Here is a 14,709-nt window from a genome sequence, read left to right on the forward strand (position 1 = left end):
GGAGGAATGAGGCTCCCTGACTTCAGACTATACTACAAAGCTACAGTAATCAAGACAGTATGGTACTGACACAAAAACAGAAATATAGATCAGTGGAACAGGATAGAAAGCCCAGAGATAAACCCATGCACCTATGGTCACCTTATCTTTGATAAAGGAGGCAGGAATGTACAGTGGAGAAAGGACAGCCTCTTCAATAAGTGGTGCTGGGAAAACTGGACAGGTATATATAAAAGTATGAGATTAGAACACTCCCTAACACCATACACAAAAATAAGCTCAAAATGGATTAAAGACCTAAGTGTAAGGCCAGAAACTATCAAACTCTTAGAGGCAAACATAGGCAGGACACTCTATGACATAAATCACAGCAAGATCATTTTTGACCCACCTCCTAGAGAAATGGAAATAAAAACAAAAATAAATGGCACTTAATGAAACTTCAAAGCCTTTGCACAGCAAAGGAAACCATAAACAAGACCAAAGGACAACCCTCAGAATGGGAGAAAATATTTGCAAATGAAGTAACTGACAAAGGATTAATCTCCAAAATTTACAAGCAGCTCATGCAGCTTAATAACAAACAAACAACCCAATCCAAAAATGGGCAGAAGACCTAAATAAACATTTCTCCAAAGAAGATATACAGACTGCCAAGAAACACATGAAAGAATGCTCAACATCACTAATCATTAGAGAAATGCAAAACAAAGCTACAATGAGATATCATCTCACACCAGTCAGAATGGCCATCATCAAAAAATCTAGAAGCAATAAATGCTGGAGAGGGTGTGGAGAAAAGGGAACCCTCTTGCACTGTTTGTTGGAATGTGAATTGATACAGCCACTGTGGAGAACAGTATGGAGGTTCCTTAAAAAACTACAAATAGAACTACCACATGACCCAGCAATCCCAGTACTGGGCATATATCCTGAGAAAACCATAATTCAAAACGAGTCATGTACCAAAATGTTCACTGCAGCTCTATTTACAATAGCCCAGAGATGGAAACAACCTAAGTGTCCCTCATCGGATGAATGGATAAAGAAGATGTGGCACATATATACGATGGAATATTACTCAGCCATAAAAAGAAACGAAATTGAGCTATTTGTAATGAGGTGGATAGACCTAGAGTCTGTCATACAGAGTGAAGTAATTCAGAAAGAGAGAGACAAATACCATATGCTAACACATATATATGGAATTTAAGGAAAAAAATGTCATGAAGAACCTAGGAGTAAGACAGGAATAAAGACACAGACCTACTAGAGAATGGACTTGAGGATATGGGGAGGGGTAAGGGTAAGAGAGAGGCATGGACATATATACACTACCAAACGTAAGGTAGATAGCTAGTCGGAAGCAGCCGCATAGCACAGGGAGATCAGCTTGGTGCTTTGTGACCACCTGGAGGGGTGGGATAGGGAGGGTGGGAGGGAGACGCAAGAGGGAGGAGATATGGGAACATATGTATATACATTGCTGATTCATTTTGTTTTAAAGCAGAAACTAACACACCATTGTAAAGCAATTATACTCCAATAAAGATGTTAAAAAATTTGTATCACACCTTCCTTTATGAAATCTGCCTCCCTTCCCTAAAACCAATCCTGTACACAGAGCTGTTTGATATATTAGATAGTCAGTGCTCACTATGTTTAGTAGATGTTGCACATCAGTCTGCTGCTTACGGTACTGAAGAACTAGTATTTCACTACAATATCATCATACAAAATATCATTGTATTTTCCCAGGCACAGTGTTGTGATATGCAGTAACACTTAACTCAGAGTCTATTAGGACGTTTTCCCAGAACAAAATGTGTCCCAGAAGAAACCATGTGATGTGGTTTATCCTGGTGTGTTATTTTCTCCAGAGCACTTGTCTCCTCCCCCTGAAAGCTCACATATTTTAAGCTTCACAAATAACACTTTCAAGAGGACTGTGAAATGAAAGGCCCACACAGTGATGGAGGACTGTAGGGGGCATGCGTGTGTGTTTGCTTTCCTTAGCCAGATTCTGAAAAGGTACAGAATGTGGGAGGTGTTATGATAGGTTTCATGAGGCCTGGGGAACATGAAAGAATCCCTTCATCAGCCTTATTTTTGCAGAACTTCAAAGGGAGGCCAAGAAAGAGTATGTTTAGGAGCAGTCAGGCTAGAAATTCACCATCTACCCTTGTTTGTTTCAATTGTGTTTCAAGTCCATTGCTCAGGTGACCTCATGCTGTGCTGGGAACTGACGGGTGGTGAGCACAACTGCTTGTCAGAACTTTACTTGCCACCTGGGTTTTTTTCTTTCCATCTCAGGCTATGCACATTCATCTGGAATGGAAGGTGGTGACTAAGGAACCAGCAGATAAGAGATTTGTGTCTTTTAGGGTTGACCTATATATTTTATCCCCAAGAAGCTGGAGGTGAGAAAATTCATACTTTTATTTATATTAATCAATCGTTTTAATTAAATATAACCAGTGTACTCAAAACCTAAGTGCCTCCTGTTTCAAAGAAAATACTGTTTTATCTTCTCTCTAGACCATGCCACTTCATACATCCTGTGGATAATATTAAACATGTGATAACTGGCATTATCCTGCCCTTGAGAAACTTGTCTAATTGGGGAGAAGAGACCTCACATGTGGAACAATCCAGAAGTACTTAAGGCACCTACCATAAAGGCTTAACACATTAAAGAACTGAGAATTATGTGGCTATAACAGAGAATCTGCTAAATTAATGGCATGGCCAATACATGCCATATTTCCAAAGAGGGTGCTAGGCCTATGGGCCAAAATTACCTGGGAATGTTCGAGAAGGCAGTGAGTGTATAAGCTGAACTTTAAGGAAATCTGTAGGAATTGAAGGCGTAGAGGAGAAAAACAAGGGCATTCTAGGTGGCAAGGCTGCTGCATGCCCGTCCCCAGGTAGGTCCGGGAGGAATTGGAGAGGTTGGAAAAGGGGTTGGAGAGGCAGGTTAGGCAAGGCCTTGAGTGCTTTCATAAAAGTTTACACCAGGTTCTTCAGGTAAAGGCAGCATTTTTCTTTTTTTTTTTAAATCAGAGTAGTGGCAGGTACGAAAGTATGGGCTGAGGGGCACTGGCTGTGGTGAACAGGATGTTCTGGGTGATACAGGGACAGGGAATAGGGTGTCCGGCTGGGGAGGTCCTTTAATGGACCCAGCAGTGAGAGAAGAGGGCAGGAGAATGATGAGTAGCTCCCTTAAGTGCCAGATGCCTTTCATATATGATCCCGTTTGTTTTTATCCTCTGGAAATCCTGCACAGTGGCTATGACTCTCCTTACTTTAAAGATGAAGAAACTGAAGCTTGGGCAAGTGTGATAATGAGCTTCACGTCAAAAGACTACTATTTTAGTAGAACTTTTCTTGGCTCTAAATCCCCTGTTCTTTCCACTTTGTCAGGCTGCTGGGAGCTCATGAGCACAAAGTTACTGCATGTCCTGATTCAACCTCCACGTTGCAACTGCCAACAACAGAGCTTGTATCCCCCTCACAGACACACAAACGCGGTCAGCTCATCACTCCCACGCTTCCCAAAAGGCTGGGAAAGCGAACCAGAACGTTAATTGAAGTCCTCTCCTTCCTGAATTCCACCGTGGTGATCCCACGATATGACACACCTGTGAGCCTTTTCTCCCTTTCCGGGTGCTCTGGGAAAGATATACTTCATAGTATTTACATTTTGGAACCTTGAAAGGCAGGTTGGAATTAAATTCCTTTTTCTTTTTTTTCCACCTTGATGTCATCTGTTCTCACATGCACAACCAGATGTCCTATACACAACACCCTCCCAGGAATGATGGCCTTATCCTGGAATGATGTGTTTAGTGTCTCTCCCACACCTGACTGAGAGCTGTTTGAGACCAGGATGATTGCTTAAAAAATATATATATATGCTTTCCTAAGTTCTGGATCTTCGTCTAACATCTTGATATACCTAACTGAAGTATACATTAAGAACTCTGACTACATCTATAGCACAATAAACAACTAGGCATTTCAAAAAATATTCACAAGAAAATCAGTGGATTCAAATATTCAGAATGATTAAACCATTGGACACGTGGATTTAATGTGGATGGTCCCCTGCTGTGAAGGCTTAGTATTTGTAGGTGCTCATCTTACGCAGTAAGTAAACACAAATAGGAAACCAACATTTCTTACTAGATAGTCTCAGCCCCAGGTATTTTATTTATCTTTGCAATGAATCTGTTTTTAGTCAATTTACTGTTATTTATATATTATTTTATGTATCAATATGCATTTTATGTGATATATATCTATAATATGCATTTTATGTGATATATATCTATATATATTTTATATTATTTATCATTCTTTAATTATTCAATTCATTTTGGTTTCTTCCCTGGCAGTATTTTTAAAATTTCTGTTTCACCCCATTGTCATGTTGCATAACAGAAACAAGTGAGATAACAAGTGACTTGAGTTTTAGTTCCTCTCCTGACTGTGACATTGAACAAGTCATTCCTCCTCATGCATCAAATTCCTCATCTGTAAAGTGACTGAGTTACTTTAAATAAGTGTTACAGTTTCTAAATAAGTGTTACAGTTTCACCAACTAACTCTCAAATTTACAGGCAAGGAAAAGTGGGATGGTTGTGGCTGAGGGCTAGTGTGTATCAAACTTGGAGGTTTCCAAGAAGTCATAAACCAGCCAGGTGGGTTTGACCTGATTGATAACTTTCCCGGCCTAGCATCTCAGCTTGGCTGCCTGCTTGACTCCTGGCCAAACTTCCTGGCAGCCCTTCTAATGTTCGAGCATTCTGCGTAGGGGGTCTTGGAAGAAGTAAATATGCTACAATTGAAGTTTCTGGTTTCCAACTTTTCACCACTAGGAACCTTTTTTGTTAAATTGTTCCTTTAAGAATTTCTTTGTTTTTGAAGTTTGGCCAAGCAAACTTCATTATTTCTGTAATGGTTCTATTCCTTTGTATTTGTGTTGACAAAGAGATATTGAATTGTTAATCTGAGCTTTTTGGTAAAACAGTGATAATCATCAGTGTGACTCTCCAGTTAAAAGCAAAAAACTTCAATTGTTATTTCATGTGACCCGTGTGGAGGTAAATGTATGATTTCCAATTATGACAGGGCTTCACATAAAGATGGAAAGATCTGGAGCAATACGGGGTGAGGGAAGGATACTGACTAGTGGTCCTTTGTTAGAGGTACATGGGAAGGGGAATTCTCCGGGCCAAGCCAAGTTGTGGTTAGATCAGAGGAAATGCACAGCCAAGTATTTCCATGTGTAGGCAAGCATGTTCACCAGAAAAAATTGCAGATTTGAATGAAACAGCAGAAAGAACCCAAGAAGGGGGTTTAGGGAAGTACAGAACCAACAGTATGTGGAGTAACCTAAGATGACAGTCATGCAGTAGAGTAACTAATCCCAAGGTTTGAAACAATATTTTGGTGTAAAGTTACTTTGATACAATGCTAATTCAGTGTGAGGTGAGAGAATTCCACCTGGTGCAGTGTGTCTCGTTGGCTAGGGCAGTAAATTGAGATGGGTTCTCACGCTCTTGGATGGGAAGAATTAATGTTGTTAGAATGGCCACACTACCCAAAGCAATCTGCAGATTTAATGTGATCCCTATCAAATTACCCATGACATTTTTCACAGAACTAGAAACAATGCTGAAATGCATATGGAACCATGAAAGACCCAGAAAGCAATCCTAAAGAAAAAGAACAAAGCAGGAGGCATAACCCTCCCAGGCTTCAGACAGTACAACAACGCTACAGTAATCAAACCGGCAAAATAGACATATGGATCAATGGAACAGAAGAGAGAGCCCAGAAATAAACCCACACACCTATGGTCAATTAATCTTCAACAAAGGAGGCAAGAATATACAGTGGGAAAAAGTCTCTTTAGTAAGTGGTGTTGGGAAAGTTGGACAGCCACGTGTGAATCGGTGAGGTTAGAACACACCCTTCTCACCATACACAAGAATAAACTCAAAACGGCTTAAAGACTTAAACATAAGACACGACACCATAAAACTCCTAAAAGAGATCATAGGCAATATATTCTCTGTCATAAATCATGCCAATGTTTTCTTAGGTTTCTTAGGTCAGTCTCCTAAAGCAATAGAAATAAAAACAAAAATAAACAAATGGGACCTAAATGAACTTAAAAGCTTTTGCACAGCAAAGGACATACCATAAACAAAACAAAAAGACAACCTATAGAATGGGAGAAAATATTTGCAAATGATGCACCCAACAAGGGCTTAATTTCCAAAATATACAAACAGTTCATACAACTAAACAACAAAAAACAACCCAATTGAAAAATGGGCAAAAGACCTAAATAGACATTTTTTCCAAAGAAGAACTACAGATGGCCAATAGGCACATGAAAAGATGCTCAACATCTCTAATCGTTAGAGAAATGCAAATCAAAACTACAATGAGGGGCTTCCCTGGTGGCGCAGTGGTTGAGAGGCCGCGTGCCGATGCAGGGGACACAGGTTCATGCCCCGGTCCGGGAAGATCCCACATGCCACGGAGCGGCTGGGCCCATGATCCATGGCCGCTGAACCTGCACGTCTGGAGCCTGTGCTCCGCAATGGGAGAGGCCACAACAGTGAGAGGCCTGCATAAAACTACAATGAGGTATCACCTCACACCGGTCAGAATGGCGGCCATTAAAAAGCCTACAAATAACAAACACTGGAGAGGGTGTGGAGGAAAGGGAACCCTCCTACACTGTTGGTGGGAATGTTAGTTGGTACAGGCACTGTGGAAAACAGTATGGAGGTTCCTCAGAAAACTAGAATTACCATACAATCCAGGGCATATATCCAGACAAAAACTCCTGGGCATATATCCAGACAAAAACTCTAACTCAAAGAGATATGTGCACCTCTACATGCATACCAGCATTACTCACAATAGCCAAGACATGGAAATGACCTCAATGTCCACTGACAGATGAATGGATAAGAAAGATGTGGTATATTACACAATGGAATACTACTCAGCCATAAGAATGAAATAATGCCATTTGCATCAACACAGATGAAACTAGAGATTATCATACTAAATGAAGTAAATCAGAAAGAGAAAGACAAATACCATATATCACTTATATGAGGAATCTAAAATATGACACAAATGAACTTATCTATGAAACAGAAACACAGTCACAGACATAGAGAACAGACTTGTGGTTGCCAAGGGGGAGGGGGCTGGGGGAGGGATGGAGTGGGAGGCTGGGGCTAGCAGATGTAAGCTATTATATATAGAATGGATAAACAACAAGGTCCTATTATATAGCACAGGGAACTATATTCAATATCCTATGATAAACCATAATGGAAAATATTAAAAAAGGATATATACATATGTATAATTGAATCACTTTGTTGTACAGCAGAAATAAACACAATATTGTAAATCAACTATACTTCAATTAAAAAAATAAGAAAAAAAAGTTGATATGGGTTCTGTTATTCCTGAGGCCAGCATGAGGATGGACCTCAAGTCTTCAGAAGCCTGGTACATAGCTATTGAGACAAAAATGAATGTTGGTTAAATTGTTCTGATTATTTGGAATTTTAAAAATATTAGATTGAATAAATGAATGATCAATCCTATGTTTCACATCTGTAGAATTCAGGAAAAGTCTAAATAGAGAACGGATGTGGGCTGGAGTGGAGTGAAGTGGAGAGAGATCATGGAGTAGAGCCATATACAACATTCTCTAGGGTTGGTGTGGGGAAGGCCAGACTGTTGAAGAAATACCACAGCACTGATGTGTAGATGGAATCCTTGCTTCCTAGTGACCAATAGGTAGAGCTCAGACCTGGTCTGGAGCCAGAGAAAAACAGGATTCAGGGCCTGGATTACTATGAGATCCAAGGATGGTCTCAGAACAGTGCCATAACCATGCAACAAGGAACCTAGGGGTAGAGATCATGTGAAGTCACTTAGCCCCACCCAACACACCTCTCAATTTATGTTTAAGGAAACTGAGGCCCAAGGAAATAAAGTGATTCACTCAAGTTCACACAAATAGAGAGCTGAGTATGGGTCTTCTGATCTTTCCACTGCTTCACACTGGCTCACCCATAAATCGACAAAGACCCCAGAAAACCCCTTGGTTTGTGGCAGTCTCAAAGATTTCCACAGTGCTCTGCTAGACTGCCTTCTCCTAAAATACCCTCCAAATTGTACCATCAAATGATGTTCTTTTCCCTCCTGAAACTGTTAGGAATGTTCTGGTCACATCTGACAAGTGGAGCAGAACTCATACGCTTTGCAAAGGCCTTTCATTAGCCAAAAACAGGAAAGCCTCATTACTTTGAATGAATCAGTGAAGGCCTATCAAATAAGATATGTGAGCCAAACTAAACCCTGACCCAAAAACCAGGACAGGTCTCTTTAGTGTAAAGAAGCACGAATAGCAATCTATGGAACTAGAATGCCAAAGTACTTCCAGATATTTTATGAGGCTCAAATCCCTTGCTAAGTCCTAAATTAGTCTGCATTATGCAATACTTAAATATAAATAAAAATTTTAACTTTTTCAAATATACATAATCGCTAGCCTTCAACATTCTTACCTAATGAAGGTTCTAGTAGATCTACACCAAAGACTCACTTTGGTTGTACATAGATTCCTATTTGTGTAAAGAATGAATACTCTTTTATTATCTCCCTTTTGTTTTCCCATCTAAGATTCAATGAACTGAATGTTGGGAAAATTCAACTTCAGAGAATTCAATTCAGTAGTCTTTAAGGCTATTCACCAATCACTCAACTATTTCAAATGATTTTAAGAAAAATTATGTCAAATTTCACTTTCTGTGGAAAACTGAAGGACAGATTTGAGACTGTCTATTGAAATTCTTCTGCAACTTGGCAGTGTTCTAATGACAGAGGTTGGCAAACTGTAAGGGATCAGAATAAATATTTAAGTTTTGCAGGCCACATGTGATCTCTGTCTCATACCTTTCTTCCTTATCCCTACCCCCCAACCCCTGATGATAAATCTTTAAAAATATTTTTTAAAGTTCTAGCTATGGGCCATACAAAAATAAAACATGGCCATGTTTGGCCCATGGGCAATAGTTTGCCCATCCGTATGAGTCTTTGAGTGATATGTCTATAGATTTAATATCAGATATATTTTGTCATCTCTTGGTACATGGGTCTATAGCTAATCTACTCACAGTACATCAGTCTGGACTTAAAAGTTCTCCCAAACACCAGTGCTTACTTACCTTGTGGAGCAGTCATGGACATGCACATAAAATTTGCTATATACCACAGATCCTATCCATACAAACAGAATTTTGCATAAAATTCAGAAGGCTCATTGACTGTCTAGATCTGTTCATAGACCCTAGGTTAATCAAAACATGTTCTAGATAAGCGTTTTTTTCTTATTCTTTCCCCACATCCACCCCCCACCCCCAAATGGCCAATCATTCCGACATACTGATACAAATATCTTCTTCTAAGAGAACTTCGGGTAAAGTGAACAACATTCTGAGCATATGAAATTAAAAGTCTGGCTAATATGCTTTTCATGGAATGTTTGCCAATTTGTTTATTCATTTTGCTATATTTAGATATTTAACTAATTGAAGATTTTTTTTGCTATTATAAAATGGTGAACATCTTTGTGCATAAAACTTTTTGTTTTGTGACTATGTATTTTCTCTCATAACTGGAATAACTGGATCAAAGGATCAAAAGAAGAAAGCTTTTTAAGAATTTTGTTAAACACAACACCAAAGATAGTTTCTCAAATCAAAAGAGAAGAGAACAAAAGAGGAAGGGAAGAAAAAACACCTACAAAGACAAATCCAAAGCAATTAAGAAAATGTCAGTAGGAACATACATATCAATAATTACCTTAAATGTAAATGGATTAAATGCTCCAACCAAAACATACACTGGCTGAGTGGATACAAAAACAAGGCCTGTATATACACTGTCTACAAGAGACCCGCTTCAGATCTAGGGACACATACAGACTGAAAGCGAGGGGATGGAAAAAGGTATTCCATGCAAACGAAAACCAAAAGAAAGCTGGAATAGCAATACTCATATTAGACAAAATGACTTTAAAATAAAGACTGTTACAAGAGAAAGGGAAGGACACTACAGAATAATCAAGGGATCAATCCAATAAGAAGATATAACAATTGTAAATATATATGCACCCAACATAGGAGCACCTCAATATGTAAGGCAAATGTTAACAGCCATAAAAGGGGAAATCAACAGTAACATAATAATACTGGGGGACTTTAACACCCCACTTACACCAATGGACAGATCATCCAGACAGAAAATCAGTAAGGAAACACAAGCCTTAAATGACACATTAGACCAAATAAACTTAATTGATACTTTTAGGACATTCCATCTGAAAGCAGCAGAATACACTTTCTTATCAAATGCACATGGAACATTCTCCAGGATAGATCACTTTGTGGGCCACAAATCAAGCCTTGGTAAATTTAAGGAAATTGAAATCATATCAACCTCAAAACTGAGATGAGAAATCAATTACAGAAAAAAAAATGTAAAAAGCACAAACACATGGAGCCTAAACAATGTTACTAAACAACCAATGGATCACTGAGTAAATCAAAGAGGAAATCAAAAAATACCTAGAGATAAATAAAAATGAAAGCACAATGATCCAAAACCTATGGGATGCAGCAAAAGCAGTTCTAAGAGGGAAGTTTACAGCAATACAATCTTACCTCAGGAAACAAGAAAAATCTCAAACAACCTAGCTTTACACCTTAAGCAAACAGTGAAAGAACAAACAAAACCCAAAGTTAGTAGAAGGAAATAAATCATAAAGATCAGAGCAGAAATCAATGAAATAGAGACAAAGAAAACAATAGCAAAGATCAATGAAATTAAAAGCTGGTTCTTTGAGAAGATAAACAAAATTGATAAACCTTTGGCCAGACTCATGAAGGAAAAAGGGGAGAGGACTCATATCAATAAAATTAGAAATGAAAAGGAAGTTAAAACTGATACCACAGAAATACAAAGGATCATAAGAGACTACTACAAGTAACTATATGTCAATAAAATGGACAACCTAGAAGAAATGAACAAATCCTTAGAAAGGTACAAACTTCCAAGACTGAACAAGGAAGAAATAGAAAATACGGACAGACCAATCACAACTACTGAAATTGAAACTGTGATTTAAAAACTTCCAACAAATGAAAGTCCAGAACCAGATGGCTTCACGGGCAAATTCCATCAAACTTTTAAAGAAGGGTTAACACCTATCCTTCTGAAACTCTTTCAAAAAACTGCAGAGGAAGGAACACTCCCAGTTTCATTCTACAAGGCCACCATTACCTTGATAACCAAAACCAGACAAAGATATCACAAAAAAAGAAAATTTCAGGCCAACATCACTGATGAACATAGATGCAAAAATCCTCAACAAAAATACTAGCAAACTGAATCCAACAACACATTAAAAGGATCAAATACCATGATCAAGTGGGATTTATCCCAGGGATGCAAGGATTCTTCAATATATGCAAATCAATCAATGTGATAAATCATATTAACAAATTGAAGGATAAAAACCATATGATCATTTCAATAGATGCAGAAAAAGCTTTTGACAAAATTCAACACCTACTTATGATCAAAACTCTCCAGAAAGAGGGCACAGAGGGAACCTACAACATAATAAAGGTCATATATGACAAACCCACAGCAAACATCATTCTCAATGGTGAAAAACTGAAAGCATTTCCTCTAAGATCAGGAACAAGACAAGGATGTCCACTGTCGCCACTGTTATTCAACACAGTTTTGGAAGTTCTAGCCACAGCAATCAGAGAAGAAAAAGAAATAAAAGGAATACAAATTGGAAAAGAAGAAGTAAAGCTGTCACTGTTTGCAGATGACATGATACTATACATAGGAAATCCTAAAGATGCTGCCAGAAAACTACTAGATCTTATCAATGAATTTGTTAAAGTTGCAGGATACAAAATTAATGCACAGAAATCTCTTGCATTCCTAAACACTAACAACAAAAGATCAGAAAAAATTAAAGAAACAATCCCATTTACCATCACATCAGAAACAATAAAATACCTAGGAATAAACCTACCTTAGGAGGCAAGAGACCTGTACTCAGAAAACTGTAAGATACTGATGAAAGAAATCAAAGATGACATAAACAGATGGAGAGATATACCATGTTCTTGGATTGGAAGAATCAGTATTATCAAGATGACTATACTACGCAAAGCAATCTACAGATTCAATGCAATCCCTATGCAATTACCAATGGCATTTTTCACAGATTTAGAACAAAAATGTTTACAATTTGTATGGAAACACAAAAGTCCCTGAATAGCCAAAGCAATCTTGAGAAAGAAAAATGGAGCTGGAGGAATCAGGGTCCCTGACTTCAGACTATACTATTGCTACAAAGCTACAGTACTCAAAACAGTATGATACTGGCACAAAATCAGAAATATAGATCAATGGAACAGGATAGAAAGTCCAGAGATAAACCCATGTACCCATGGTCAACTAATCTATGACAAAGAAGGCAAGAATATAATGTTGAGAAAAGACAGTCTATTCAATAAATGGTGCTCAGAAAACTGAATAGCTACCTGTAAAAGAATGAAATTAGAACACTCCCTAACACCAAAAATAGAGAATGGACTTGAGGACACAGGGAGGGGGAAGGGTAAGCTGGGACAAAGTGAGAGAGTGGCATTGACATATATTCATCTCCAAATGTAAAATAGATAGCTAGTGGGAAGCAGCCTCATAGCACAGAGAGATCAGCTCAGTGCTTTGTGACCACCTAGAAGGGTGGGATAGGGAGGGTGGGAGGAAGACGCAAGAGGGAGGGGATATGGGGATATATGCATAAGTATAGCTGATTCACTTTGTTATACAGCAGAAACTAACACAACAATGTAAAGCAATTATACTCCAATAACGATGTTAAAAAAATGAAATTCAAAATGGATTACAGACCTAAATATAAGGCCAGATACTATAAAACTCTTAGAGGAAAACATAGGCAGAACATTCTCTCTCTGACATAAATTGTAGCAAGATCTTTTTTGACCCACCTCCTAGAGTAATGGAAATAAAAACAAAAATAAGCAAATGGGACCTAATGAAACTTAAAAGCTTCTGCACAGCAAAGGAAACCATAAACAAAATGAAAAGACAACCCACAGAATGGGAGAAAATATTTACAAACAATGTGACTGACAAGGGATTGATCTCCAAAATATACAAACAGCTCATGCAGCTCAATAATAAAAAAATAAACAACCCAATCAAAAAATGGGTGGAAGACCTAAATAGACATTTCTCCAAAGAAGACATACAGATGGCCAAAAAGATGCTCAACATTGCTAACTGTTAGAGAAATGCAAATCAAAAGTACAATGAGGTATCACCTCACGCTGGTCAGAATGGCCATCATCAAAAAATCTATAAACAATAAATGCTGGAAAGGGTGTGGAGAAAAGGGAACCCTTCTACACTGCCGGTGGGAATGTAAATTGGTACAGCCACTATGGAGAACAGTATGGAGGTTCCTCAAAACACTAAAAATGAGAGCTACCATATGATCCAGCAATCCCACTCCTGGGCATATACCCAGAGAAAACCATAATTCAAAATATACATGCACCCCAATATTCACTGCAGCACTGTTTACAATAGCCAGGGCACAGAAGCAACCTAAATGTCCATCAACATAGGAATGGATAAACAAGATGTGGTTCATATATGCAATGGAATATTACTCAGCCATAAAAAAGAACAAAATAATACCATCTGCAGCAACATGGATGGACCTAGAGATTGTCATACTGAGTGAAGGAAGTCAGACAGAGAAGGACAAATATCGTATGATATTGCTTATATGTGGAATCTAAAAAATGGTACAAATGAACTTATTTACAAAATAGAAATAGAGTTAAAGATGCAGAAAACAATCTTATGGTTACCGGGGGAAAGCAGGGGGGAGGGATAAATTGGGCGATTGGGATTGACATATACACACTACTATATATAAAATAGATAACTAATAAGTATCTACTGTATAGTACAGGGAACTCTACTCAACACTCTGTAATGAGCTATATGGGAAAAGAATCTAAAAAAGTGTGGATGTGTGTATATGTATAACTGATTCACTTTGCTGTACAGCAGCACAAAGTAACACAACATCGTAAATCAACTATACTCCAATAAAAAAATTAAAAAAATAAAATTTTGTACCATAAAGAATTTTGTTGCTAACTAACTACTAAATCAGTGTTTTTTATATATATATATTTATATATATCATATATATTTTTTAATATGGGTATATATATATATATTTTATTTTGGGGGTCATCATAGGAAATATTCAGGTATTGTACAGAATGCAACATTATTTGCGGTGTTTACCCCAAACATCACTTTTTATTTAGGTCCTCTATACTTTAAAGGTCTAAAGAATATGAATCCCTAATCACCTGTCCTCTTGAGTACCAAGAATCCTAATATACTGAATACTTACCTTTGCCTCAGTCAATCCTGAGATCTTTGTGGCTTGATATTATTTTGATAATAATTAAATTTCTGGTAGAAATTACTTCGGTAGAATTTTCATTACTCCATTTATTCACC

At 37.9% G+C, this 14,709-nt stretch overlaps 1 protein-coding gene and 1 long non-coding RNA gene across 6 annotated transcripts in view; one reads left to right on the forward strand and one right to left on the reverse strand.

The window, feature by feature from the left end:
• LOC307196391 (uncharacterized protein) overlaps window positions 1-5,106 on the forward strand; it is a gene marked incomplete at its 5' end in the record, with an annotated part of 136,093 nt that extends 130,987 nt beyond the window's left edge. For 2 of the 5 annotated variants that reach the window (XM_079941282.1, XM_079941284.1), the window contains one exon: window positions 2,314-3,799. Of the gene's footprint in view, window positions 1-2,313 lie in introns of all 5 variants that reach the window. The other 3 variants (XM_079941283.1, XM_079941285.1, XM_079941286.1) reach the window with 3 other exon arrangements.
• Window positions 1-14,709, reverse strand: part of LOC307196392 — a 76,590-nt gene that overhangs the window by 28,251 nt on the left and 33,630 nt on the right. The window lies entirely within an intron of this gene.

Source organism: Stenella coeruleoalba, assembly GCF_951394435.1.
Source record: "Stenella coeruleoalba genome assembly, chromosome: 13".
NCBI lineage: Eukaryota > Metazoa > Chordata > Mammalia > Artiodactyla > Delphinidae > Stenella > Stenella coeruleoalba.